The sequence below is a fragment of the Corvus brachyrhynchos genome, unplaced genomic scaffold, assembly GCF_000691975.1.
Source record: "Corvus brachyrhynchos isolate BGI_N302 unplaced genomic scaffold, ASM69197v1 scaffold69, whole genome shotgun sequence".
NCBI lineage: Eukaryota > Metazoa > Chordata > Aves > Passeriformes > Corvidae > Corvus > Corvus brachyrhynchos.
In genome coordinates, this window is record NW_008240228.1 from 2,519,069 (window position 1) to 2,545,105 (window position 26,037).

General features: G+C 45.9%; 1 long non-coding RNA gene across 1 annotated transcript; it reads left to right on the forward strand.

Annotated features, from left to right (window-relative positions):
• The first annotated feature begins 425 nt into the window (after positions 1-425).
• Positions 426-25,524, forward strand: LOC108449389. The gene is made up of 3 exons (XR_001865574.1): positions 426-503; positions 22,467-22,564; positions 25,269-25,524. It is a non-coding gene; the product is annotated as an uncharacterized LOC108449389 (long non-coding RNA).
• The last annotated feature ends 513 nt before the right edge of the window (positions 25,525-26,037 follow it).

The window sequence follows — 26,037 nt, forward strand, 5'->3', positions numbered from 1 at the left end:
GCTGTTCCTGTTCCCAGTGGGCAGGATCCTTGGAAGGCAGTGAGCTTTCATGGAGCTGGAAAGGTCTGCAGGGAAGACCCACAGAGGCTAGTTAAGCTCTTCACCCAGAGGGTGGTGGGGCACTGAACAGACTCCCCAGGGAAGTGGTCACAGCACCGAGGCTGCCAGAGTTCAAGGAGCATTTGGACAACACCCTCAGGCACAAGGTGGAATTCTTGGGCATGTCCTGTGAGGAGCCAGGAGTTGGGCTTTGATCTTTGTGGGTCCCTCCCAACTCAGAATACTCTGTGCTTCTGTGATTTGATTTGGTTTCTGAGTGTCCCCTTGCTCCTGTGAGTCACCTGGCACATGGCCGTGATGCTCTCTGTGTCAGCACTGGAGCCTGTCTGTAGAAGGAACCTTCAGCTGATCCCAGCTCTCCTGCACAAAAAGCCCAGCAGGTTGGCAGAATCGATCATGCTAAGGCAGAAATAGCTTTGTGCTGGAGCCAAGGTCCTTTCAAGGTAGGAGTCCTTCATTTGGGTGATTTTAGCAGCACTGGGCTTGTTGGTAATCTCAGCTATTTGAATTCATTGGGAGTCCAGCCCCAAATACATGGTACTCAGGGAAATTAAAAATAATCCCTTTGGAGCACATATTTGCTTTCTAGCTCTCAGCTACGTGAAAGCTGTGCTTCCAGCACTTACACCTCCAGCCACAGCTGGTAGAAAAGGGACCAGAGATTGTCACAGTACAGAGCTTGGCAGAGTAGGAGCTGCCCTGCTGGTGTCGGAGGAGTTGGATCATATGCTGCCTCCTAAGCTTTGGAGGCTCCTCCCAGGAATTTTCCATTTTTTCCCTGCTCCCCACACATGTGCTTCTGATAAGAGCCAGAATGTGGCCCTGCATGGATAGGGCAGCATTGCTGTGCCCTCTTGTGTTGGCCCAGGGGCCATCCAAAACTTCCAGCTCTTACTACTCTATTACATAGATGACCATTCATAACACAGCCTTATTCACATTGAAAGCTGGAGAAACTTCTGGGTGTGCTAAAGGTACTGGAGCTTTTCTCTTTCACTTGATCTGCTTGGTGACATTGATTGGTTTTGCTGGGGGGAGGGTCAAGGCTCTGTACAATTTGTTGTTTTTATCTTCCTCCGTAAACAGATAATAATTAGCAGAGGCTGAAGGGAGGAGCAGCCTGCATGTATTAATATCTGGCATGACATTTCCTTGTGGAAATGGAACTTACCTGTACGAAGAGTCAGCCCTAGCACTGTTTTCTTCCCGCATACAGAGCTTGGGATGCTGCCATCCTATGCAGCAGTCCCACTGCTTATTTGGCAATAAGCAAGTGAGGCCTTGCCTGATACTGGGTATGAATCCACAGTAGGGAGGAATTCTCCCACACACTGCCAGGGAACAGATTTATTGCCACATATCCACACACGGTACCGAATTCACCTAAGTCCCCTCTAATGTTCTATTTTAATTGCTTGTCTCAGCCAGCTGATGATAAATCAGACTTAAATTTGCAGTGGGGATTTGGAGGGTAAGGATTGAATGAGATTTTATTGATATTATTGCAAAAGGCCTTTTCTATCTTTTCTGGGTAAATGAAGTCTATCCTTTTGGTTGTATTAAAGATCTTTCAGAACCAATCTGCCAGCATCCCTCTCTGCACACTGAGCAATCACTGTGCAGACTACTGCATCCCCAGCCAGCAGAATGCTGCGTGCTGGCTGGAGCCCTCAGCTCCACCTGCCTGCACTGAAAATCAGACTGCAGGGAAGAACTTCTGCTAGAAGTCTCTTGTTTTCTCTTTGTTTTTGTGGGTTTTTTTAAAACCCATTCTGTAGAGCTAAATTGTAGTTTTGCAGTGCTTGTGGGCAGGCATCTGAAGAGTAACGAGAAGTGGCATGTGAAACAGTTCTCCCTCTCTTTCAGTGCAGGAGAAATTGCAGGCCATAATCTGAATTTTTGCATTACAGTTCAGTTACTGAGTTTTATAAATTCCTTTTTTTTAAACATTCTGTAGAAATCCTATATTTTTCTTTCCTGGTATATAGCCTTCTCCAGGAGGGGCTTTTGGCAGTGGTGGGTGCATCATAATTTGAATGTAACACTGTCAATTAGAAATGAACATGGCAGCAGTGCCTAAAGCAAGACAAATCCCATCTTCTCCTGTGCTATATAATATACGTAATGATGAAGCTACTCATGCCCCCATGAGTTTGTGGTCTAAAATAGGCAAGACTGGCAAAAGGCAGTAGGAAGTAGCCAGTTCTGGTCTCTGCTTTTCTGCTTTCAGTAAATTTTCCCCGTAAGTTGACAACTCCAAGACTGTGCAAGGTAATGGTTATGATTAATCCAAGAGACCTGGGAGGTATTTAAATTTAAACTGATGTGCTTCAGATCATAATTCAGATTCTCTCTGAGGAAGAAATTATTGATCTTGATTTTTTTTGTTGCTTGAGACAGTCTTGTAACTGCCTAACTGGGGAGATGATGGGAAGATAAAGCAGTGCATGTCTCCTCATTTCAGATCCTCCTTGGTATCTGGGGCAGGGCTGCCACCAGTGTGGTATGGATAGATGTCCTGTGTTGGGCACACGTGGTAGGACAGTGCAGCCACTGCTTTGCTAAATGGCCTTGCAGACACCAGCCAGGATGTGGGCAGTCCCTCAGGTAAAGATGCAGCAGCACATCAGAATAGGGCTTAAAATAGCAATTAGAAGCAGTTTTGTGGTGGGCAATAGCTCAGGTCACACAATAAACACCATGGATTTTGGGCAGTGGACAGAAACATTGAGGAATCTCCTAATGGCCCTTGAACTTAAAACATCAGATTTAACCCATGGGCTTCAGAACCCAAACCTGTGGAGTGACAGTACTTTGCTGTGGCAACTCTGAGCCAGTGTGCAGACTGGGAGGCCTGTGCCAAGAGTCATGATCAATTTTTCTATCAACTTAGGTGCTCCAAAAGGCTGCTTACATGGATCACTGGGGTTGGGCTCTGTGTAGATAAGTCTGTGTCAGTGAAGTATCAATAGGTTAACATAGATGAGGGAAAGGAAGGGAAGACAACAGCCAAACTAGGCAAGATTTTTTTTGTAGGAAAAGCCCATGCTAATAAAGGCATGAGCTTGATTCACAGTTTGCAAAACAATTTCCAAGAACCTGGTTTGGCAGGACAAACTGTTATTCACTTATCTAACATTTTTTTCCTAATTGTATAGTATTTTTCATTGCTAGGTCTGGCAGTTTTCACATGAACCTGTTTGGGTGCTGAGTAGTCAAACAATGTAAATGAACCCCTGAATTCTCAGTGCTTACTGAGACCAATAAAGTACAAACTCTTTCTGATGGCTCCCTTCCTGAAACAGTGAAACAGGTCCAAACTGCCTTCATTCTCTGTGGAAACTGCAGGGCAATGGGAGGAATGAGGCAATGAGATTCCAGTTCTGCTGCAATAAGCTTTGCAGGTAAATCTCCCTATATGTGGATTACCTTTTGTGATCTGAGAAACGGTGATTAGATTTCTCTCTTGAGATCTAAAGCCTTTGTTTTCATCATTCTGCACATCTTGACTGGAAGATGAAATATCCGATCACTGTGTACAAGTGAAACTCAGAGGTCTGGTTTGGGGAATCCACTTGTGTACTGCAAAGTTTCCATTTCTGTTCTCCCAGGACTGCTGGTTATGATTCAGTGGACACAGCAATTATTTTGTCTTTAATTTTTAAAAAGTTTGAGTTAGGATCTCAGTTCAATTTCTATTTTGTACAGCAAAAGATGAGAGCTCTTGACATATCCCAAGATATTAGGAAATGTAAAAAAGGTGGAGAACAGAAGTGTATCATAAAAGGTGAAATGTGAAAATTTTGGATGGGGATGTGACAGTATCTTTCTGGGTAGGGAGCTGGATGTTCATGTCCAGTGGTTTTTGTACAGAAAAATACTGGGGTCTGGGAGAGAGCAGGTGAAGCAGGAACATGCTCAGTTTTGTCTGCTTAGCCCTCATTAGAAGTCAAGCAAAAAAAAAAAAAAAAGTATCTTGATATTGTGGAATCCTCAGATCTAAAGAAAAAACAGCAATGGTGCATTCATGGAGGGAAGGAATTTGGGGAAAGGGGGAGTACCTGGGTGTTACCCCTCGAAGGTGGAGGCAGAGATTGGTCAGAACAAGTATCTTAGCTTGGCTGTACAGTGGTACGTTAAAAAATAGGTAAAAATCACTGCTTTGTTCTCTAGAGGAAGGCAGTAACTCACGAGGGGACTTTTTACCATCTGGACTTGCTACTTTTTTGATGGCAACCTGGGATTTAGTCTTCATCTTCCACCAGTTTAATGAACTTTTGAGACAGAGAAATCTGTGAGAAGAGGAATTCTCTGAGCTGCCATATCAGAGAGCACAGTGACAGGGACTGTCCTGCTTGGGCAGAGGTTGCAATTTCCTCCATGAAAAGGAGAATTTGTACAGCAATGGTCTCATCTTGCCTCAGCAGGAGGCTGGAGAGATTCAAAGGATGTATTTGTGGTGAGTTATTACAGCTGTTCCTCTCCTGTGGAACACAGTATGGTTAAAAGGCAAAACATTGCATAGCCTGGGACTTGTGGGTACTGCTGTTGTCTTTCCATGTCATTTTCATCCAGGCTTTGAAGCCTGGTGTTTGATAGGGACTGTAGCACATTTCCTACAGTGCCCCAGGGAAACGTGTGAGACACAGCAGTGATGCTTACGAGAGCAGAGGTTGCTTGGTGGCAGGTTTGTTGTTTTCAGGTGGTGCATTTTGCTCTTCCATGAGTCAAAACCAACTAGGAATATTATACTGAAAATATCTTGAAGCCTGCCTCAGGGGACATGCTGACTTCTTCATAAAACACAAGGGTGCTCAAATAAGAAATGATATAAACAGTAGATAATGGGATAAAAATCCCAGGTGGAAGTGAGCTAAAAATTGTAACTTGCCCCATTATCTCCTCTTCACTTCCAAGGCATGATTTATTTGATGGAAGAAGTCCAAGTGTGTTATATTTGCCATTCTTGGAGCATGTAGGCCAAGACTGATTTGTTGACTTGTGTTAAGGGAAGGGATTGGCTTTAGTGTAACTTGTGCTGTAGCAGCATGGCCTAACCAGCACCAAAACTCAGGTCAGAAGAAATAGGACTGTGTGTACAAGAAGGCCCTGCTGTCCTCATTTTTTTTCAGAGAAACAAGTACTTTTCAGAAGCCTAGTGAAAATAAATAATGAAAGGGGTACTGAGATCAAGAAAAATAATCTGTGCTGACATTTCATCTACGGATACTTGAAATACCGCAAGAATCTGAAATCCACTGGGGGAAACGAGTCTGAAATGACAGGGCTGTGCAGGAGTTGTTCCGAGAACTGAAGGAAGACACAGAGTTAAAAATAAAACAAAGCAAGGGAATATGCTGCAGTAACTTAGCCCACTCTGTATTGCTTTTGTATAGGTGTGGGGGAGAAGGCAGGCAGCAACTGGCTGCTTCAGAAAGCCTATCTTTATTAAGCCAAATTTCAAAAAGCCAAACCAGTCAATATGAGGTGTAAAACCCCTAAGATCTCTTCTTCTGATGGAGCATGTATTTTTCCTCCTTTTCTTCCCTTGCACTTCCTGCCCCAACAGGAGAGAGCCCAAATGACTCTTCCTCCAGCATCATTTTTCTGGAGTCCTCTTCGGTTCCTGGCATACACAACACGGGAGAAACCAACTAGAGGCCTGACCCTGAATGAATTCTTAATTGCAGGTTTCAACCCAGTATGAAGGGGACTGATATTATTATTGGCAGTTGCTAACTGGTATTGAGACAGAATCACTCTTAAGTCTACTTTCTGGGGAAAATCCATCATGACAGCACCTATTTATGTGACCTCTATTTTTGGCAGCTTTCTATTTGTTCGTGTTTTTCTCTGCAGTGCTCTTGGGGTACCCAAGAGAGGTGTCTGTGTTCCCTGGGGTCCAGCAGAGCAGACCACATGGATTTTTCCAGCTGCAGAGTCCTTGGAAGCAGTGTGGTCTGAACAAGCCCATTGCTTTGTTCCCTCTTAGAGCAAAAGAAGCCCTTTAATCCTTCAGATGATGTTCCAAAGCACAGAGTATTGATGATGGGAGGGATATAGACAGACTGACAAAAAGATGCCTAGGAAAGGAATGATCACCTTCCTGAGGAAGGGATGTGGGGTTGGTTTCTGTGTCACTGTTCACTGCCAACGTGTCTTATCCTAGTCCTTCTCAATTCATGAAGTGAGGAGAGTTCCCTTTAAGCACTAGGCCTCTCCCAGAGCCAGCCAGGGCTGGTAACAAATCTTTGTGTGGTGTGAATGCCTTTCAACAACCTTCAGATAATTTCATCAATCACTGAATGGACACCAATGATCTTGGACAGCTGAAAGTGTTGTCATGGGTGAATGATCCCACTCCTGTTACCAACTCCTTTCAACAACTGTTCCCTTTACAGAGCACCCCCACATTATGACTGCATAGAATGTATAGAATATTGGCGTCCTACTGAAAAGAGGAATGAAAATGCTGGGATAGTTTGTCTGCTGGCTTTAGAGGAGCTGCATAGATGGCACTGAAGGTGGGTTATATTGTGTCTCTGAGGGAAGAGACTTGGTGGATTGGCTCCTCACTTGTGTCAGAAGAGATGTTGAAAGCCCCTGTGCTGTGTAGGGTACCAGGGCCCTGTGTTTACACACAGGTTAGCTGAACTCCAGTCTCCTCTTGCTGAACCAGATCTTAGCCCCTAGGCCAGACCAAAACCAGTCCTGAGAACCAGCAGAGTGACAGTATCAATGTTTGACATCTCTTTCAGAGGACAAGACTGATAAATCTGCAGCTTTGTCTGGGCCTGAGGCAACCAAATCCCCAGGCATGGTGGGCCAGTGAGGCTGAGCTTTCCAACCAGCCTGGAGCCTCAAATCTTCAAGATAGCTGTGTCTATTCCTGGGTCTAGTTTGGTAGAGGCTCTCAAAGTGCTGGTGTATGTATGTGGATGTAACTGCTGTCCCCTGAAGTTACCCAAATTCTGAGGATCTGACTCTCCTACAGGAAGCAGAGTGCCAAAGGCTACTGTCACAGTAAATTCCTTAAGTGTCCACAAGATGTCTTATCAAAAGCAACCTTACGCTGCTCCAGCTGATGGTTTGAGGGTGAAGTTCAGCAATGCCCTTATTGCTCACCTGGGTCCAGGTAAATGGTGCGTGTGGCAGGTGAACACACTTGTCTACAACTGCACTTATAAGAGAGTTTCCCTTTTGCCTTTTTAATAGTTGTATTTGCCCTGTTAAGGGGATGGCAGTGGATTTAGCAATATTTTTCCTTTTTTTGCACCCTTACTCATGTCTGCCCATGTGTTGGAGCAGCTGTCCTGTAGTGTGGTGAGAAAGTGTGCAGGTAAATATTGATTATCTCTTTGTAGTAATTCAGAAAAAGACAGCACCTTACGTTTTACCTGCATTGCATCCCTTCTCTCAACTGGATTGGTTCCTGAGGAGTATCCTTAGGAGAGAAATCCTTATGTACGTAAATGAAATGGGCCTTTAAAATAGGTACAGAATTCCTGATAAAGGATCCCCAGAGTCCTATAACCATTTTGCTGCCTTCATTAGTGCCTAAAAAACAGGGGCTGTTGTGTGGGGGAAGGAAATGAGGTGGGAGGCAGCTTATGAGAGGAGCAATGTACCCTGCTAACACAGCTCATCTGAGCAGATACATCCAGGACCTCTGTGTCTCCTTTCACCTGCCTCATTCTGAGCAACCATGTTAAGAAGGACAAAAAAATATTTAAAGCTGTATGAACCAGAGTCCTATGGAAAAACAAGATCAATATCAGCAGAGCTGATGCTGCTATGGCTGGGAAGCCCACACAGCACCAGGATCAACACATCCCTGCCATGTGGCAGCATCTGCTGCTGCCCTGCCTTGGCACAGGTTCCAGTGCTCCTTTGCACTCTTCTTTGATCTGATGCTGTGTTCAGCAGTGGGCACTTGATTAATTTTGTTTTCCTAGTGCTGGGGGGAAATTATGTGCAGCTGGAGGGGGAGGAGGAGCTTGCTTTAGACATCAGGTATGGGGAGATGCTACCTGTCCTTAGGGATTTTCTGATTCTCTCCAAAGTGCAGTACTTTCTCAGGAAGGAGCTAATCCTGTGAGACGCTGAGGGCCACCACGGCACTGACACGTGAGAGTGTTTTGAGGCCAGCAGTGCAGCACAGTTCACTGCAGTCTCAGCCCTCTCCTTCCCCTTTTGCTCTGTCAAAGCCAAGGCTGCTTTTCCTGCAGCACTGCCCTTCTGGCAACTGTGAATCTCTACTGTTTGCCATAACCTCAGTCTATCATCTGGGGATGCAGTAGTTAAATAAAAGTCTGAGCTTCTGCAAAACAACTGTGGGAGTCCCTGAGGCCACCGACGCTGCTTATTCCTCCCCCGGAGCCCCAGGGAGCAGATGCAGGGACTACGTACAGGCTTCTGAGGACAGCAGTATGAAAGCAGTTCGTGCAGCGGCCAGCAGGCTCCAGCTCGGTTGGAAACTGCCTGGTCCTGCATCAAATGCCAGTAGGTGGGATGGATTTCTCCTCGCCTTTCCGGGCTTGCAAAATTCATCCATCTTGTGACAGAAATGGGCGTGAGAAGAGCAAGGATCTCTTTCTGATTGAAAAATCCATCAAGATAGGGCTAATCGTTTAACCTAAAACTCTGATTATTTCCAGTAGCAGTGGTTCTTCCTCACCAGGATTTCTTCATCAGTCAGTTCTCTGCTGCTTTCAGGAAGACATCTGCCTGGTCCTTGTGATGGAAGTTGTAGTCTTTGCTCTCTGGGGATGGTTTCCCCTGAGTGGAGTATTGGTTCCCTGCCTTCCCTAAGGATAGTGTTTGCCTGCTTCTTGTTTTCCTCCCTGAGTGCCTGTTTCCAAGGGAAAGTGCTGGTTTATGGTTTATGATCCACTCTTGCCAAAGCCCTGGTGAGGGCGGTCAGAGCCCTTCCCAAACTGGTGATGTTCCCAGGTGATGTGGACTGCAGGCAGTGACTGCTGCTTACCCGGGGTATGCTTTGGGGCTTCCAGGAGCAGCAAAGCTCTTCTGTAAACTCCAGCAGAACACAGGCTGTATGTTGAGGTAATCAGCATCCTTGATCTTCTCCTCTGAGACCCAGCAGTCAGCTTATTTGCACTCTGTTGTGGCAAAAATACAAAGAAAACAAATATGAAAGATTATTTAATGAACTCTGGAAATGAATAATGAATACATCATCTTTAAGTGGTTCTTCAGGCTGCTACAGAGTGCTATCCTGAGATGTGAGAGCAGGAATCTTGGCTAATACAAAGGAGGGCAGTCATTTGGTTCCTGAATGAACAGCTCACAGGATGAATGGGACAGCTAATTGTTTCTTGAAGCAAACTTCTCAGACATCAGCGTGTCTAAGAAGGAGACTTGGCAGTGTGCTGAGCCTTAATTTTTAAACAGTGTGAAAGATGGGCTTGACTTACCATTGCTTTGAGTTGGTGTGATGCCCCTGACTTCACAGTGGAGAATTTGTAGCCCTCATGTATCACCTGCCTGGCTATTTGTTGGCACTGCAATGAGAAATGAAACACTAAGCAAGATTTTCCAGCAAGACTACAATTTTCTGGAAGATGCCATGCTGACAGAAAAGTAGAATATATGACTGACTTAAACTGATTTGTTACATGTCTTGTGTTAAACATATTATCTTGGCCATGATGTCCTAGCTTAGTGCTTATCTAAAAGCCAAGAAAGCTGTTTGAAACCTTCATCTATTGGGAGACTGGCTCACATTTCAAATAAGTTATACAGCATTTTTTCCTAGACTGAAAAAATTCAGGTTGGTCTTTAATTATTGCTTATAACTCAAAAGGGTTTTAGGATAGCTGTACATTTTGGGTTTGGTGTCCCTTGGAGTCCTTGGTGGATAGACTCATCATAGTGAAAACACTTTAGGCGTGGATGACTCAAGAAGTTTCCTTTTTAGAGCGTCTTTAAAATAACTTTCTTTGAATGAGAAAATCAGAAGGATTCTATAAAAAAAGCAAATGTGTATTTCAGTATGGTGTGAGTGTATGGATAAAAAAAAGCCAATGTAAGAATTAACAATCCAGGAAAATTAATAGCAAAGGTGTAAAGTTTTCAAGTTACCAACAAGGAAAAAATGTGCAAGCAGCCAGCAGCTCAGGCTTATCAAGGGAACTATTTATTGTGAGGGCATCTTTCCCATCTGAGGCTTGCAGAGGTGTCAGGGGACTGAAGTGGAGGTGGTGGTGGTTGGTGGAGGTGTGGGAGCCGTGTTGAGGATCAGAGTGCTGCCTTAGTCTGCTTAGCCCTTTCTGCCCTGCCCTCATGGTGCTGCGCCTGACCCCCACGATGTGATAGCTGGGTCTCTGGAGCTTGGACGAGCAGTTCCCTACAGGAGGAAAATTCCTTACCGAGACTCTTCTCCATCTCCACTCCGTGAAGGAGGCATTGGTTAGATGGTGTGGAAGCAGGCACCTCATGTAGGGGTCCCTGCCAAGCTCCCCAGGAGCCAGATGTTAGTGGCAAGTGGGTTTAAAGTAAGCTCTTTACTGAAGTGTGTGTGATGTGAAGAAAGCTTAACTTTTATTTTCACACTTGAGAGACTATTACAAACCAGTAAACTCTTTGGTGTGGCACATGGCTGGTTTTGCTGTGTGTGAGACACAGATGTAGTCCATAACCTTCCTTTCACATCAAAGTTTGCATCTAGCTTCAAGATCAAGTGTGGTTTTCTTAATTCACTCTTCCCTTACAATTCATTTCCCCCAGCTTAAAAATTAAGGGTTACATTTGTGTATTGTTGCACCTAAAGACAGAAATTTGAATTTTAAAACATGTCAGACATCTCTGAAATTGGGAGCTAGATCCCTAAATATCTTTTGAAATCTGGAGCTGTGCACCAGATGGAGAATCAGCACTTAAAGAGTAATTTCATGAAGGAAGTGGAGTGAAATTATTTCCTTTAGCAAATAGTTTCACAGCATGAAGAAAGAAAGCAGAGCCAGCATCTTGCACAGGGAGATCATGCTTATTCTCCCCCTCTTCATGCCCCTTTCCTACGGTTTTGGGGTGGGGTTTTTGTGGGTTTTTTCCCCTATGAATGCGTCCAGGCCACATCATGGCACAATGTATGGAATGTGCCAAACTAGATATTGGTTGCTCTCTTATTGGCATCAGTTGCAGGTCAGAATGAACACTTTGTGTCCCCTGAAAGTCTGAACCCTTTTATGTCCTGAAGTGATTTGAGAGTAGATATAAATGTCACAGATACACTGAACAAGACTTACTGGCCTGCGGAATTAGTCCAAGATAATGTCAGAGGCTCTTCAAGGCAGGCTGATAATGTGGTGTGTCAGGCTTATGTAACTGGATATCTGTACCTGAGGTTATGTGCAAATGTGGGGGCTGCAGCTGGGGTCAACACCCCAGGAAATGGACAGGAAAGTCCCATCAGCTGCCAGTGTCAGAGTATGGAAGACTGGCAATGTCCCTGGTAGGGGAAATCCAATCCCTTATCATCTCTGAAGACAATAGTGATACTGCAGATTGTCAGGAGTTAGTCCTGATCTAGACAGCCTAGAAGAGATCTCTAAGGTTTCCTTATTCTCAGTGCTGGGGATATGTGCAGTGTGCAAGTAAGCTTTTTGCAGTGTCTGGGAGGGAAATGAAACTTTCTAGACAGGTGGAGCTCATCAGTTTTCAAAAAAACAGCTTCTGCTTAGAGATCAAACAACTGCCATATGGTGTTGTTTTTTCCTATAGCGCAAACATATTTAGCTCTGCCAGGAGAAGTCTGGGGAACTGATTGTCAGTGGCCACATAGGATATGGCTAAACTTGGATTAAAACACTACCAAGGTATGGTGCAGCTTTGGAGAAAGGAGCTGAATGGCAAGTGTGGGAGGGAGTGGGGCAGGGAAAAAAGGAAAGAGGTACTGCTCGATTTAACAACAGCTTTATTTTATGAAAGCCTGGCTGCTGCAAAGATACAGGTGTAAAAAAATAAATTAAAAATTCTAGAACCTTTTATATAACTAGACTCTTTCACCAAGCTCTGAATCAACATTATTTCAGTTTAAAATAAAACCCCAAACAAATAATTGCATGTTACTGCTCTCATTCTTGGCTATAAGATGAAATCTCATTAGGAGCTGCAATAACAGCACATCTAAGAGCAAAATTTGGCTTAAAATGCTTTCACTTTCACAACACCCACTATTCATTTGAATGTTCAAAGTTGCTGCAAAACATTTTTGAAAATTAGCTATTAGCTACATACTATAGTAATTTGTCTAGTGACAGCCATTTCACAGAACAGCTACACTGTAATAAACTTTTTGCAGTACCTTAAATTTGTCTTGTTATTGTCTATCAAGTGTTGTTATTGCTAAACTTGTTCCAGTGCTGACTCAGTTGATGAGCATAATTTTACCATGTAGGCAGCCCTAATTCGTGATGATCTGGGGTTTCGCATAGTATCTAGAACCTTCCTCAAAAGCCATTTTGCAAGTGACTAAGACAGCCATGAAAAAAGATCTTTGAGCTTGAGGTTTGTGCTATAAATGCAAAGCAGCATTTATTATTTGGGCTTTACAAATGCGGTTTTAATTTTGCCTTTATCAATACTTCATTAATAAAGAGGGCCGTGTAGGAACCGTTTGTTTCTCTGGGCTCCCAATAGCTTTCTGTGTCACATTAGGAAAAGAAAAAAATAAAGCAAAGCTTATAGCATTCAAGACAGCCTGAAAAAATATTTTTCTTTTTCTTGGCCTCCCTTCCCCCTTCCAGGCTTTCTGCTCCAGTAGCTTGTATTGTAGTCATACTATGCTTGGAGTGACTTGAGAGCATCCCTAATGCTGCATCCCTGGCACCGTAAGCAAATAAACTATTTTTGTGCAGCAATCTGTAAGCTGCACTTCAAGAAACATTTCCTTGTCTGCTGACAGACACGCGGGAAGGCTCAGTGAGGTTTGAGCAGAGAGGGCACTGCCAGAATGAGGAAAGTTGTCACCTGGAAAGATCAGGTTACAGTGGGTTTTCCCTCTCTGTCCATCAGCACTTTGGGAGTGAGGGGTTGTGCTGCAGCACTGAGCCACTGTTGTCCATGTTCACATTTGGGGTGTGTGCCATGGAGAGTGCAGGAGGAGCAGGGAAAGGCCTTGCAGGATGGCTGGTGGCTGTGGCAGACAGGTACCAACACAACATTCTGAAGTGCGTGAAAGGTCAGGGATGGCACCTTGAAGCACAGCCTGGTGATTCAGAGTTGGCGATACCCGAATGGAACTCGGTTTTATGCAGGTCGTGTTCCAAATTTGATCACAAGAGGAAATGTGTTTTAACACAAGTTTTGATCTGAAGAGGAAGTTGCCTTCTCCCTCTGCCACTTGTATCATCTCTGGTGATGAACAGGGTAGGTGGGGACTCTCACACCTGAGGTCTGGCAGGAACAGACTCATCCCCCTGGAGTGACTGGCACCAAGGTTAACTGCAGAGAGGGTGTTGGACACCTGCAGGGTGGAACCAATGGCAGGGTGAGATTTCACAATAAGTGGGATTGCTTTGTCCTTAGATCTGTCCTGCCAAGACAAAATCCTTTCCTTCTTGGAAAACCACAAGTCTCCCTGCCCTGAAGTCACATCTGGCATCCAGGAAAGCTGCTTTTTCCTTTGCTTTCATTTCTAGAGAGTTTCCTGTAACTCTCTTTGGATTTTAAGCTGAGTTTGTTGAAGTCTTATGTTCTTTCCTTCTCCCTTTAGTATTTTACAGGAGTCTTTTTGTTTCCCTGCCTTTTGTTAGAGAGCAAATTACTCCTGCACCATTGGAGCTGTGGCTTGCTGTGCTCTTTGTACGAGATGGTTTCAGAGAGTGGAGGATTGGATCAGACCTGTTGACTACTCTCCCCATAAGCCATTTGAGGCTTTAAGGCTCACCTGCTTTTTAGTAAATCAGAGTTGACACTGGCTGACTTCAATACCAGTGGAAGCTTTTCCTCTGCTTCTTGGGCTTTGTGGATGGGCTGTTGGCAAGTGTTCCTGACTGCAGCTGCTAAAGCCTTATCCCTCTCTCTGTATGGAGGTGCAGAAGTTGCCTGGTGAGTCCCTGGGGTCTCTTGCTGCAGTGTCAAAAGCTTGTTTCATTGCAGGAATGGGGCAAAGTCTGCAGTTCAGTGCACTGAAGTTAGAGCTGACTTTGCTGGGGGAATTGATACCTGCAGTATAATGTGTGAGCTGTAACCAGAGGTCTGATGTCCCAGTTAGCTCCAGTTCATATGTGAGAATGGCACTACTATTATCAAGGATAAACCTACCCTGCATCCTATTAAAAAGCCAGCAAGACTCCCTCAGATCTTATAAACACTTGTGTTATGCTGCTGACTGCTGGTTCTTGAGGCCGGCTTGAACTGAAGCCTAGGGAGGAGCCAAGAGGTGGAGGAGAGCCACTCTCCCTCCCAGAGTGGTCTGGCCTGGGGTGGAATTAACCTCTTTGTTCAGTGCAGAGGAAAGAAACATTCAAAGCAGGCCAGGGCTGACCTACATTTGATCCTTGCAATGTGCAAGTTCTGCTTCCTGCACTTTTTCTTTTGTTCCTAGGAGGTAAGTGCTTTGAGGCATTGCTGTGTGTTTTGTACAGCAATGCTTTCCTTCCAACAGGAAAGGATAATTTGAAGATTGTTATTTCTGTTACAGGAAATCCCAAAGTCTAATTAAAAAAAGGGAACTTGTTCTTGTGAAGTCTTCCAATATCACAGGATTAAATCTCTCTTTAGATTCTGACGTTGGGAATGGGATGATTGCCACTGATCTCTCATACATGCTGTGTGCTTTGGAATAGGAAGTTTTGCCAAAGTCTCTCCTCACCACCAACCAAATCTCAGTGAGTGGGGAAGAGAAATGTGGTCTGTGCCAGCAGGGTGAGGGAAGTGCCAGGGGGATGGGTTTTCAAATGTCGGGTAATGTGGCTGAGAAAAGTGTGGATGTTTCCCTCTGCATGTGAGATAATGGAGAGAGCAGAAATTGGTTATTCAGAGGACAAGAGGCGATTCAGAGGAGCATATGGTAGTCCAGGGCAGAGCTGTGCCAATGCTTTTTTCCCCCTGCTCCCTTCTGTCTGTTTTCTGGAGGAATGAAAGCATGGGTGAGGAAGGACACGAGGACAGCTTTTTGGGATTGAACAAGGCTTTTGACCTTGAACAAAATATCTGCATTTACAGAATTGAGACCTGAGGCTTAAATTGGGAGAGCCACTCCCAAGCCCTAAGCGATGGATTGCTCCCTTACACCTTCCCCACCCTTTCCTTAGCGACCACTACCCCCAAGCTGCTTTGAGCCTTAAGTTGATGGAAATCAGAGTCTGAAAAGACCCTTCCTTAAGCGGGGGAGCACAGGCAGCTGCCTGAGGCCATGAGCCTCTCCCAGCATCACTGGAGCACTGGTGGTGCTGTGTTAGGTTTACCCCAAGAGATGCCCGGTGCTTCTTTCATGGCTCCTACAAGAAGGGGCACTGGCAGACTTCAGGAAATATTGGGGCTCTTCAAGGATGTTTTCTACCAGAGACTGACTAGGCCTCTTGGTGCTTATCTTCTGGGAGTCATCAGTGAAGAAGGGCATTGTTGTTGCTGCCTAATTACATATCAAAGCCTGTGTTTTGTTTGACTTTCTCAGTGAGGAAGGGGCTGGAGAATGTGCAGGGGAGGATGGACAGAAGTGGCCATTCCCAGCAGTCTCCCTGCTGCAAGACCAGCTACCCCGGTGGTGGCACAGTGTGCGTGCCCTGGCTGGTGCATCGTGGTGTTTGCAGACGTGACTTGTCCCAGCTGACGCACTGCAGAGGGAAGCAAAGCTACCATGTGCAGAGCCCAAGATGTCTGCAGGCAGCAACATCTTCACAAGGTCCCGTCTGTAGCAGGACTCAGCCATGAAACTGAACTGATCTAGTTTGCCTTGCCAGCTCTTGACACAGGCAAAATGCTATCCAGTCACAAATCATTTCCATGAGGGCACTTGGTGCCTTTTGACTGGGTTTCGTCAGCCAGCACCTTTTCCCTTCTGTGCAGATACCCAGGTGAACTCAGCTGAGCAGCAGTAAATACCTTGGGGGCAGAGAGCAGCCTGACCTTATCAGTGGATATGTCCCTTTCATTTGACGGATGCTGAGGTTATGGAGTCAAGGGTAAGAGATGGAAAACAGTGTTTGCTGGAGCAGAACATCAGCTCCTGCCACGTTGCCCCTCCTGCACAGTGAAATGAAGCTGTGACCAAGACCAGAGTGCAACTGGCCAGCTCCAGGTTTTGTTATAATGTTGAGTTCAGGTTACTGGTACAGCCTGGCTTCTGCTGCATCCCAGCTTCTGAGAGCTTAACTGCTTCCATGCCTCGTGTGCTGCTGTAAAAAAAAAAAAAAGGGAAAGAACTAGAAACCCATCTGTCCTGTTTTGTGGCATTGCATTTAACACCCACGTGGGGCTGAGACCTTTTGATTAGCTTTACCTTGCTTTATGGACTTGTAGAGCAGGGAACTGTTGGACACCTGGGTCAGGCAGTTATGTGCTGGCCCTGTTTAGCTTTCTCTCTGTAATACCTCGTGCTGTGCAAGCTCCAGCTTTGCTTAGATCCTGCACAGTGCCCTTCCTGTGTCCAAGTCCTACTCAGTTGTGAACAGTCAGCACAATTTATTTGCTGTGGAATATAACCTGTCAGCAGATTTTTCTCCTTCCTCATGTAAAGGCTGAATCCAACGCTGACAGTGCTGCCACTGTACTCTGCATTATAAACTCTTCCAAGCAGGGATTTGCACTTCCGAAGCGTCTTCCTCTGTCCCTCTCTAGTGGCCAGCACATGAGCAAAGATTTATGAATTTCTATCACCAGAACAGTTTGCAGAGTAGTTGGGCTTGCTGTCAAATGCTGTGATTGTCCCTTGACGATAATCATCCAGTGTGGAATATCAAGTTATGGCTCTAAAGGAATAGCAAGTCAGAGCCTTCGTTGATATGAGCCCCTGCAATCCCTCTGAAGGCAACACAGCTCCACCACTTCACACCACACATGGTGTGTGCCAGCCTTTATCTGGCGTCTCCAGCTCTAATAGGAACATACGCTTGGCTAAATTAAGAAGGAATATTTTTGTGCTTTAGTACAAGCATACTAACAATTCCAGTTTATTTTAAGGATGTGTCTTAAAAGCATTAAAAGTGGCATAAAATAATATATGTAATTTACCACTGTGGAGACTGTCAAGTGTTGTCATGCTACTGGCATTGTATTTAATACCCGGGCTGCCAAGAGGCATCGCTAATAGAATTTGCATTAATATACACAGCTTCTTTAAAAATTAATTACCCAAAGTAGAGCATCATGTACTGAGACTCTCAAACAGGAGAGAAACATTGAAGCATCACTGAAATAAGCAATCCCAGAGCTCCTTGGGAAGCCAAGGGCGGCTGGAAATATTGCCCCAGCTGTTCTGTCCTGCCCAGTGCATCATGATGGGGATGCAGACACAAACTGACAGCAGGAAGCATTGCCATGGAAAATTCTGAAGGAAATCATAGATTTGGACTGGGCCCGGAGGCTGCTGTGCTGCTGCCGAAGGCTGTTGTTGTTGCAGCTGCAAACTGCAGAAGCTGTAAAGAAATACAAGGAACCTTTTAAGTCACGAAAAGGAAATGTGATCTCTTCTAATGTTTCCCCAGAGGCAGGGAGGTGCCAGCACTTCACAACACGTGTGGGTTGCATGTTTGTGTGCTGAGGAAGGTTTGCATGGGTCAGAATGTCCAACAGCAGCAGTGGGGCAGCGCAGAGCTTACCAAGGAAATGCCTGACAGCCCTCATCAGCCCCTTTATTTTCCTATTCTTCCATCAGCCTGCAAAGGCAGTGACAGATTGGGATGCTGTTCATTTGACTGTAATAAATTAGCAGCAGCCATTCAGTCTCCAGCCCCTCCAGTTTCTTCATGTGCTGGAAATGGCTGGAGATGCATTTGCTGCTCTATATGGAGGAGGAAAAACAAACTTTCACTGGTCACATGTATTGATACCTTTAGTCAGAAGCTGAACAAAGTTAATGGTATTTGTGAAAACACTTGGGCACCTCGTGGCCTTCTCTTCTTTTGTACTTTAGCTTTGCTGGGTTATAAGTCTGAGCTCTGGTGTGGCCATGAGGGATCTGACCTCATTGCCCATGGACATCCTTTATATCAGCTGAGCAAGGGCAAACAGGCGCAGGAATGTGGATTGTGCCTGAGCCAGGCAGAGTGTCTTTCTCTCCAATGAGTTTCTCTCATTGCTGAGCTCTCTACAGCTTTCCTGCCAAGAACTTTCCCCAAGTGCAGGTATTTTCCTTCATTACTACCTGTAAGTGAATGCTCTGTCTCCAACTCTGTTAAAATTATGAATAATTTCCAGCCTTCTCATGTACTGTTGCCTTGAAGGTATTAATGAGCTCTGGTCCTGTCCCCTCTGAGTCGAAGCAGTGCCATTGTTTCTATTGCAGTCACATGTCTCACTGTCCAATTCAGGGTTTGTTGCTCAACAGGGGAAGTTCTCTCTGGGCTGGAATTCAGAAAGTGAGCTTTCAGGCTGGGAGCAACTAAAAAACATCAAATGCAGCTATTCGCTGCTATACTTCTGGAAGAGCAAGGGAGATGAATGGTTTCACTGGCAGTCTGGCTGCTTTTGGTGAGTTATTGGAAGCTAAATGATTTTCAAGCAGTGCAACATTTCTGCTTTTGCTGCAGCTTCTGTCCCCTCAGCATCTCCATCTGCCCAAGGCACGTGTTCAGTCTGGTGAAGGGAGGTTAGGTTCAGATACTGCTGCAAGTCTTGGAGGTCAGACAGCTCTGGGCCAAAATACTGTAGGCAAAAATACAACTGAAGACCATAAAAGGGGCAGCTTTTAAGACTAAATCTTCAGTTTCTCTGAATCCAGCCCTGGTCAGTACTTGTAGGCTCCTTGGCTCTCTATGGGTGGAGAGGAAGGCTAGGTATAATCTCTAAGAGCTGCTTTTTTGATTTAAAGGAGGCTGTTACAGTGAGACCTGACATATTTAATGAGTGCCTGTTTTTCTGATTCATCATTTCAGAGCTGTGTTTATTCATATGGTGGTCTGGGTTATCTTCCCTCTCCAATCCCCAGGAAATCATGTTATTAATGTCAAATGCTCAGGCTGCCACTGGTGTCTGAGGGTTTGCTGCACAGAGCAGGCTCAGGGGACAGGAATATCCCCTCAGGAAGGCTGAGGGGGTGGTTGGCAATGAGAAATCACCTACGCTCAGTTCTGCAGCAAAATGAGGCACAAATCAAATGCTTTCATACCAAACGGGAAAGCCCAAAGGGCTCCTTTGCTGACCAGATGTGCTGAGTAGCAGAAGGGGAAGGCAGAGCCTGGGGTTGGGGGTGTGTGTATGTCAAGGGATCCATGGCTTTCCATCCAATGTAGGATGAACTGGCTGCTGGGACATGATTAGAAGCCATCAAAAATGAGGGATATTGGAGATGGGTTGAGCTGGACTCCAGCTCTTAAAGAGAGGCTGAAAGCTCTGGAGTGGGTCCAAGGAGTGAAATGGGTCAAGAAGCTCTAAATCTAGGAAGGCTTTTTTTAATCTCAGAAGGAAAAGAGGTACTTTCCCTTTCCTTCTCTGCCTGCACTGGTGGGAATGCCGTTCTGGTGACTGCCCTGAGGACCTCCCCTGCTGGGCTACTTCACCACCACCCCTGCAGCCCTACTCCTGCAGCCAGCATTCCAGGGCAAAAGAGGATGGAGAAGGGATTGTTCACCCCTCCAGCAAGGGGAACTGGGGATACAAAAAGAGTCTGAGGCTGTTGCTCCCAGTTTTTGGTGGAAGAACTCCCCTGGGTTCAGACTGTCCTGTGCTTCTTCCAAGGCCAAAATCCAGAAAGTGCAGATGCAGTGCTGGCAACAGCAGGCAACCCCTGCCCTAGAGGAGGATGGAGCTGTCGAGATCTGCAAGCAGAGGATTTTGGAGGACTGCAGTGAAATAGGCAACTGAAAACATTCAGCTACATTGTAAGGGGGTGAAAGAAACTGCTGAGGTGTTGGGGAGGGCAGGATGCTTTCTGTGTGAAGGGGAGCAAGGGGACAGGCTGCACAACCTCAGCTGCTCCTGAGAATCACCAGGGATGAGCTGTGCTGTGGGAAGGGCTCTGAGTGCGGAGCAGAATTCCATGCTAATGTGAAGGGGATTTGTCTTGTTGGTGCCTTGCTGCCTTTGATTTCCCCAGAAACAAAGTGAGCCCCACAAGGCATTTCTTTCTCACTTTCCTCCTGAAGTTTGATTATTTGAAGAGATTCAGGAATTGCATAGTTTGGGAGAAGGTTCCTAGGGAAGGCAGCTTGCAGGGCTGGGCAAGGCAGCTTCTGTCTGCCTGGTGCTGCATCCGGAGACTGAGTCAGGAGCACCCTGGGAAATACGGATCTGATGCTCAGATCTGCAGTGCCTGCAGCTTCATGGTAGCCCACAGGGGTTTAAACCATCACAGGGCCTGGAGCAACAGCAAAACAGGGAAGCAGAGGACTGGAGATGTAGCTACTGAGCAACAAAAATTGTTGCTTTCCTCTGTTACCAGCAGCATCATTTCAGCCTCAGATACTGCTTCCAGGTCCAATGTTCAGCCAAGCTGTGGGACAGACCTGGCTTCCTGACAGCAAGGAAGTGTGAATCCAAACCAGCCATCACCCTGTTTCTGGAGCAAAGCTGATTTTCCCAAGGAAATCCCTGTTCTGAGGTGGCAAGGCCCTGTGCCTCAGGGATGTTCCAGTATATCAAGGATTTGGCAGCAGGAGAGTGGTGCGATTGATGGAGCAGGGGTGCACCCCCAAATTATAACCTGGTCGTGTTGTACTAAGGACAAAATGTTGGTTATTTTTATTTTTTTTATATTAATGACAAAATGGAGTCTGAGTCTTTTTATCCTTCTCTTTTATTTTCCCCCCAGCACTTAGTAATGCTCCGCTGCTTCTTCAGCCAGGCAGCCAGGGGGCTGTGTGACCCTAGCTGTCCCAGGCCTTCCTGTCCTCAGGACATGGCTTTGCAGCTGGGACTAAATCCATGTGCTAGCCAAAGCCCCAGCAACACTTTCCTTTGAACCAGTGTCTCTGTGGGAGCGTTCTCCAATATAACTTTGGTACTGTAAATACTAGAGATATTTACCTTCTGTTTCAGGGGAGTGAGGGCTTTGGTCTTCCAGCATGATATTTAATTCCTTGGCTGGGCTTAGCCTTTATTGGCTCTGGGTTGTTGGCCAGGGGGGCAGGGGAGCTGTGGTGGATTTCTGCTTGTTCCCTCCGAGGTGTGTGAGGTATCACCCGCTCAAGCAGATGGCTTTGGAGGAGTCTGTCTCCAAGGAGCTCTGCTGGCTTTGGATGTGGCAGAAGTCACAGTGCAGAAACCTTAGCAGCAACATCACCTTGCAGATGTTATCCTTCACTCACCACCAGTTTCCTCCCTCCAGAAAGGCCTCTCTGATGATTTCTCGTAGCATGGGAAAGGGTCACCATGACATGTGGGTCTCATAAGAAGAGAATTTGTCAAATACAAACACAGCCACTGAGACATACATTGATCCAGAGGCTCTTGTGGCTGAATGGAGAGTGATGCTCCACAACTCTCCTGGCCCCAGGCAGCCAGGGATTGTCCCACCTGAGGGCAGGACCAGAGGAAAGGCACCTCTAGATTTCTCATGGTCTTTTAAAAATGGTCATCAAAATATTTCCATTTCCAATAGCAACATATTTTCAGATGTTACTAAACATCTGGATCTCTGAAAATTAAATACAACTCTTTATCAAAACCCAGGTATCTCTATACTCTCCCCTTTCCTAGTTTACCATCAGAAATGTAGAACACTTGGAGCAGAAACTTAAAAATACCCCCAGGTTTTTAATTATGGTTGCAAGGGCTATTTGCTTGTTTGAAGGGTTAGTTTTCACTATTATTTGGAACTGGTTGTCTGAAGCAAAGCATGAAGTTTAGGCTTGGCCCGCCCACACAACATTGTCACGCTGATCTTTTGTCAGCCTGGCCACCCGTAGGCTGACCAAAAGATCACACTTCCTTGTGTGGAACGTGGGTGAGGACACACTGCAGCAGGTGATGGAGACATTCACAGATGCCACCAGCGTTCTCATCCTCACCCACTCCCTGGAAATGTCTCCTGAAGCACATGGCTGAAGGGAGAAAGGCTCCTGGGTGAGGCTGAGGTGCTGCACAGACACCCCGGATGATTTACCCGCTCCTGCAGGGAGTCACTGGCAGTGCCAGCAGCGAGTCAGGTTTCCTGCTCCTTAAATTTAGACTCGTCAGCCCTCACCTCTCTCAGCAGCTTTCTGAAGCATATTGGGATCCAAGGTAGTTACAAAACAATGTCAAAGGTGTTAAAACGATTACCATAAAAATACATCTGTTTTCTGCAGTAATGCCTTGGAATGCCACAGAGCTCTTGGAAACCAGAAGGGTGGCACACGGCTGCCAGAGTGTGTCTTGTGTGGACTAGGAGAAGTCAGCTGAAATGGTATGATTTTCTTTCCTTTTAAAATCATTATTGTAGGCAGTTAGAAAAAAACCCTCTATATTCTGTGTGCTGAGATATTGATCTAACTTCTAAATCCCTCTAACCTGATTAAGGCCTTAAGAATTTCAACTATTGAAAAATAAGTTTTTTTTTCATCTAAATATCTCAAGCTTAACATCCCTAGTGCAGCCTGAGTCTTTCCCTGAGAAATTCAAGCAGCTCAGCCTGTAGGGATCATTCATCCCTACCAAAGGCTTTAACATATGTTTGTATGCAAATATAGTTTACATATATATTAAGCTTTTATACGTATATGTAAATGTAGATTATGTGTATGGCAGTTTGCACCCAGTCTCGAGAAGGGATTTTCTTGGTACCTTTTCATGGTACGTAGTTGGGCAAACAAAGCCTGATCTGACCCAGGCAGTTTCGAGATGTCTGTTATCCTTGTCATCCTTGGGATCACACCTTCCCTAAAGGGAGTTTGAAGCTGGGGCATATGGGGGTGATTGCAAAGATGCACCTTCCTCTGTGGTGACTTTCACTTTATAGCACAGGCTGGAGCAGCTGTTAGTGCAGAAGAGAGGAGATCCAGAGCTCTGGTAAATGCTCATGGCACACACCCTTCCACTGGAAGGGAGTGTTGCAACTTGCAGCTAAAGTTACTTTGCTCTCATGGCTTGCCAAGTCCTTGTGTGTGGCTTGCCACACTCTGCCACACGCTCCAGCCTCTCACCTGCACCCTGCTGGCCGCGGGGGTCACTTGAGCTCACAGAACTCTGTATCCTCTCGTGCTGGGCACAAAGTGGAGACAGATCTTGGCAATGCCAACAAGTGAGAGCAGGAGGGGCCAAATCTAACCAGCTTTGAGCCCTGTGATGGAGCTGGTCTGGCCCTGCAGATCACAGACCTTGGGGAGCCACCTACAAAAGTGGGAGTCTTGAGCTTCCTTGGAAGCAGGAAGCCATGATCATTTAACTCTGTGCTGATTTTTTGGCCTTGGAGCATTGTGCTCCCTCATGTCTGCAGAGCATGGTCAAATCCAGAGCCAGGAGAAAGGAGCTGCAGGTCAAAATGGATGTAGCACCAGCACAAGCAGTGATGGATGGTTTTGTTGTTCTCTGTGCTTTCCCTTCCCCACCTCCCAGTGCTTGGTGGAGCTGTAAGGATCAGAGCTCTTAAACTACCCAAAGGAAATGCAGCATGTGGTGTTGGACTTTTCAGAAATACAGCATGCGGGTGATTGTCAAACCTGCTTCCTTCTGTGCTCCAGCAGCCCCTGCTAAATGTGTGTAGGCTGCTGTTGACACAAACTCCAGCTACATCCTGCTGGTCTGACCTGCAGGTGTGAACCCAGCATACAAAGTGGGCAACACCAGTCACTCACCCATCTGGATTATTTAAAGGGTTGCAGCTACTGGTGTGCTCTCAGCTGGCCCGCAGGGGCATTTGCATTTTGGCAGCACAAATGCAGATCCTGCCAACATGAAATCTTTGCGTGTGCCCTGGCTGCATGCAGAAGTACAAGTTTCTTTGAGGTGTTCCTGGTTGCAACTGCGAGATAATCAGTGATCACTTTTTGAAAGTCACAAGCTGGCTGACTTGTCTTTTCCCATGGAAAAATATTAGGATATATGATCTGGGTATGTGGTTGTAGCAACGGAGAAGCTCTTGACAGAAATAGAGAATCCTCCTGAGGACTTTTGCTCTCTGGCAGCTGAAAACTTATCTGCTGAGCTCCCTTTTGGGTAACTGAAGGAGACTCTGTGAGCAATGGGAATTCAAAACCATGCCCAAGGACTGCACTAAGCACTTCCTCCAGTGTGGAAATATTGCCTGTTTTAGTGAAAGGAGGGCCAAAAAAAGAAGATAACCATGGGAAGGAAGAGGCAGATGCAAGAGGGAGAAGCATACAGAGCTGGAAGTGATGTAGCGGAAACACCGCTTAGAGTGGAGGAGAAAACCAGCACAGTGCCTGTTCGGGAAACAGAAGGGGAAGCCAGGATGAGGTGCAGCCTTGGGAGCAGGACAGATGCAGAAAAGAGGTGAAACAAGGCAGGCCAAATAGATTTCAGTTGTTGTGATGAGGCAGAGGGCATGAGGGATAAAGCAAAGTCAAAAGAAGGATGACAGCAGATAGCAGAAACCGAGAAACTGTTTTCCAGCAAAAATGACAGCAGGAGAGAGGCCACTGTGCTTTTGCCATCCAGCTACACTAAAAATTCAGAAAGAGATCCTCATGGATATAATTTGTCAGCCTTTTGGTTGACCTGAAATCTCCAGATTATTCACAAGCATCTTGACATGCTGGGGCTGAGTGTGGCGGGTTGGTTTTAAGACACTCTCACTTCTTGTACTGTCTTCACATCTGTGATATCTATGGGTAAAAATAATTCAGTACAAATATAGTTTGTGTCTGTCTTTAAGAAATCAAAGTTGTTGTGGTGCCTGGGGCTGTGACAGAGAACGTTAGAGAAGTGCAGGCAGAAAGCTGCTCCTGTAGGGAGGCAAAAAGATCTGGAGTTAAATAAAGAAACCAGCTCCAGCAGCACACTTCCCCCCAGCCCCTCTCCGCTGGGCTGGCAGCTAATCGGCGTGCGCTCCTGACAGCCCCCTCTGATATATTAATTAGCACAGCACCCTAATGAGGAGCGCAGAGCACTGTTTCAGCGGCGATAAGCCGAGCCTTTCTGTGTGTTTCCAGGCAGGCTGGCTCACACTGAGCTCTTAGCCGCTGTCGCAGTAAGGGATGGAAGCAGAAGGTGGAAAGCTGGAGAAGCTCCGATCTCTCACTGGAGAGAGGGGAGGCTGTGAAGGCGCTCGCTGAATGCCGGCAGAGCAGAGCGAGCCAAAATGTGGAGCCAGCCCCCAGCAGCACAGCAGCAGGGAGTTCTCAGGAGGATTCCTGCAGCAGCCTACTGCTTTTAAAAGCTGGTCAATAAACATTAGATAAAAATGGATGTTTCTTTGTCAGTGCATTTATCTGGACTTCAGTTACACTGGGCACTAGCCGGGAGACATAAAATGTCTTGTACTGGTTTATTAAAGAGGACCTTTAATTACCTTATTAAGAACTGACCATTCTCTCCAAGTAAATGAAAATCCAAATCTGTCAGTGCAGTTCAGTGATGATTATTTGCATCCTGAACAGCAAAGGGCCCAGTGGTGCTGTAGAGAGGCTCCAATGTCCACAAACTCCCCTCATGATGAAGGCATTTTAATGTCTCCTTTCTGCAGACACCATCTGCCCAGTGTGGCTTTTCGAATGGGATTTGGGGTAAAACAAGTGTTTGAATGGAAACCTGGCTTTTGGGTCTTGAAGTGGAGTACTGACCTCCTGTTTGGGTTTTGACTTGAGTTTAAAAGCAGCTGTAGGGTAGGATGATGAATTTGGGGGTAACTTGCTGACTCTGCTAGGATGAGGAAATGGAGAATCCTGCAGCACTGCCTCCCAACCTACCCAATTTAATTCA